The 3,887-nt window shown below is 34.3% G+C and overlaps 1 pseudogene; it reads right to left on the bottom strand.

Annotated features, from left to right (window-relative positions):
- Window positions 2,665-3,887, bottom strand: part of LOC104720454 — a 1,855-nt pseudogene continuing 632 nt past the window's right edge.

Here is a 3,887-nt window from a genome sequence, read left to right on the forward strand (position 1 = left end):
TCATGTTTTGTTTGTAGTTCATATTCAACCTGACTTTCATATATATTAACCCAACATAAGCAAAGATTTCACCAATGCCATTACTGTGTACAGCCAAAATCGTTTATGGCATTCACCTAGATTTAGAAAGAGACCCTTCAGTATTTTCTTCTTTATTTACTTGCTCCCTTAGCCGAAAAATTCTTTCTTCGTGTCCGGACTTAAATGGTTTTTGGCATTAACTATTTTTCTTTCCCCTCTTAATACTTGGCCGAGTATGCGAATTAGCTTTCTTTATCCTCGTTCCATCGAGCCCGTATGTTGGTGCGGGATTTAGCACCCCCAACATACCGAACTAAACCAGAAAGATAATTCGATTACTTAACCGAGAATCCGGTTAAATCCCAATTCAATATTTGTTAAAGGCCTGTTCGGAGGAAGGAGGCCCAACAACAAAGATGGAGAAGCTAACTTCCCAATTCGCCGTCTTCAACCGACTTTACAATCGCCCAAAGATTGACTTAAAGAAGAAGGAGTAATCTTCAATATTTTAGTTTGATTATAAGGAAAGTTAATATATTTTGTAATCAATTAAAGAGTATAAATAAGGGAGAGACTTCTCCATTGTAAGCATCGAGCATCTAATACAATAATTGAGTTCTTCCATTGTACTTAGCAAAACCCTAATTTGAGTTCTAAGAGATTTAAAGCCCTTTTCCAATTTCAAAGCTTAGATAGACTTTCTGGAGAGATTACTTTATTGAATTTGTTTCCCTCACTAAACAAATTCATTGTGGAAACCTAGTTTCTATACTGTACACAACTTCCTTATTGCTTTATCCCTCTCCAGGATAATCCTGTTTATAACTGCGACTTTCGTTTTTCCAGGTGACCCCTAGCTTTTTCAGCTTTCCTTTTGTTCAATCATCCGATCCGTGTTTACATTTTCTGTGTTTTTGAATTGGTGCAGTTTTACTTTTATTCCTTCACGGGCCTGCTTAGTCCACAAAAGCATTTTTATACAGCCTATTAATTTATGACATAGGTATAAAATTCATTGTTCGTTTCTTGAATAGGTAATATTTGGGCCTGTCAGCCTACCAGAACTGACCATATTATTGACTATTCTAATCGACAACCTTGCATGGGAAGTGGAAGATTTGTGCACCTTAATCATATAAACTAGATCTGAACCCGCGGTACACAATCTGATTTAATTTTTATTAGTACAATTCATTTCTATATATTAGTAAAATGTATGAAAGTGTGTTAATATGTATTGTTTTAATTTTTCTCATCTGCTGAATAGTATTGTTATTTTATGATACCGCTGGTTCAAATCTTTGTGGAGTGTGTTTTGTATTGTTTTAGTTGAACTGTGTAATTGGTTGTTTGTTAAATATATGGTTGTTTGTTAAATATAAACCATGGGTACTTAATCTGAGATTAAACTCGCAGTATACCGCGGGATAAAAATTTATTTTTATTGTGTTTTAAATATATTTTAATATTTTTAATTATTAAAATGTTAGTCGAATCAGTATAAATAAAATATTTGTTTTTTCTTTGACATATGTGTATATTTTGTAAGTATGGATAAAGATGGATATCATTTATAACTTAATTAATTCCAAACTATAATTTTAAATATATAATATATGAAATATTTAAATAAATAGTTTTAGTGTTGGTTTAATAGTATAAATACATATGCTATAGACCCGTCCCGCAACAAATTGGTTTAAAGATCTTTAACCTGTAGAAAAACAGATTACAATAGTATTTACAAAATAACTTTTTGATTAAAACATTTAAACCCACAGTCACATCCATCCCCGTACTTTAGTTTAATTGATAGATCTAAATGTGGATACTAATTAACATGCGATACATTGTAGTATAACACTTTTGGTTTAAAACAGAAAGTATTATATCAATGTTATACTATATTATTAAAAATAAAAGATGATCATATATTTTCAAAAATGCTAACTAATTAAATTTATTAATTATGTAAAATCCTAGTGCTATTTGCAAAAGGAACACAAATTACATAACCCGTCTCAAAAAACAGAAAGATCTTAGAGCATCCACATTGGTTGGGGACTTTTTTTGGTCCCTCACATTTAATAATAATATTTTGATAGTTTCTTATTTTTAGTATGAGCATTGGTGTCTATTTGTATTTGGTCCCCCCAATAAAATAATAATATTTTGAAAGTTTAAAGATTAATTATTTAAAGTTGAAAAAACAAAAACATACAATTAAGAAATTAATAACAGAAAACATATAACATAAAAACATAAAAACAAAAACAAACATTTTATTCAACTCATAGAAATTTTAAAATCAATCTTCATTATCCGGAAGATGTCCAAAGTTAGTCCAAATATGTATTGGTGTTTCTGATGAGATTAAGACAATCTTTGATTGTTGCAGAAATATTGAAGTTCGGGTTTCAGAACCAGTTGCTTCATCGCACAAAACTGTGATAGAGCCTAGGATTATTGTCCAAACAACGAGTGAAGTTGATCTCTTAGATGATGGATATAGGTGGCGCAAGTATGGTCAGAAAGTAGTCAAAGGAAATCCTTATCCAAGGTGAATTTAGAAACCAGTCATCGAGTTTAAAGATAGAGTTCATCGGTCTTTTTTCCTTAATGCTTTTTGATCTAATTCACAGGAGCTACTATAAGTGTACAACACCGGCTTGTGGAGTAAGGAAACATGTAGAGAGAGCAGCAAATGACCCGAAGGATCAACCATTTTGGATCATTTCAGAGACATTACAAAAGTTTTGAAGTCACAAGAACATTAAATGTATATACAAAGTGAAAAACATGCTTTTATAATACAAAAAGACCAGATTTTTCAAACACTACCTTAAACACACAAAAGCAAACATAGATCTTTACTTCATCATCATCAGTATGATTCATCATCAGATGTTGTTGTAAGCTACAGAGACCAAGTGAGGAACTTTACCATCATCAAAAGGCAAACTCACATACTCTCTAGCAAACTCTTCAGCAATCTTCCAAGCAAGCTCACCATGAACAGCTTTACAATACATATACATCACAGTAGTCGCCGCAAGATTATACAGCATCAACAGCGTCAAAACCGCAGACGTGATCACAATCTGCAACACAAAGAAAGCATTCGTCCACAACTTCCCACCATCATCGTCGAGCTGAGCAGAGGCAGCTACGGTACTGATCCAAACTAGAATCAACTCAGTTGTTGCAAAGAAGAAGATGATAGACAAAGAAACACTCTTCATTCCTTTAACTAAGCTTTTACTTCTCTTCAATGGAGCTAAACCCCAAGCTGACTCAACAACAACAACAACCCAAGCAAGAACCCAATCCACATAGAGCTTAACCACAGCTAGAATCGAGATGATTGTTACTACCGTAGTGAGAGTTTGGAATTACGGAGAAGCGTAACCGAATTGAAGACCTGGGATGATCTGGATTAGCTTAGTAAACAAGAAAGCTAAAATCCCTAGAATCAAGAAAACCCCTAAAACGATGAAATTGGATGAAATCAAAGTAGCGAGGAGTGGTAGAAACGAGGCGAAGCTCGATTTAACAGCGGAGATCAATCTCACAGGTCTACCGTAAAATCCTTGGAAAACACTGTAAGCGATTGATCCAATAGCTAAGAGATTGAAGACGGTGACAACAACGATGTAAGCGATTAGAAGCAAGACCGTTGTTTTGGTATCGACGAGACAAGCATCGGGAGACAGAGAAGATCGAATCGCCGGACAAGCTTCGGGAGAGAAGATCGGATCGCCGGACAAGCTTCGAGACAGATGATCGGACCGGCTTCGGGAGAAACAGAATATCGGCTTCGGTATTTTCTAAAGAAATTCCGGTGAGAAGAACGGAGCGCCTTCGTG

This window comes from Camelina sativa, chromosome 10 (assembly GCF_000633955.1).
Source record: "Camelina sativa cultivar DH55 chromosome 10, Cs, whole genome shotgun sequence".
Classification (NCBI taxonomy): Eukaryota; Viridiplantae; Streptophyta; class Magnoliopsida; order Brassicales; family Brassicaceae; genus Camelina; species Camelina sativa.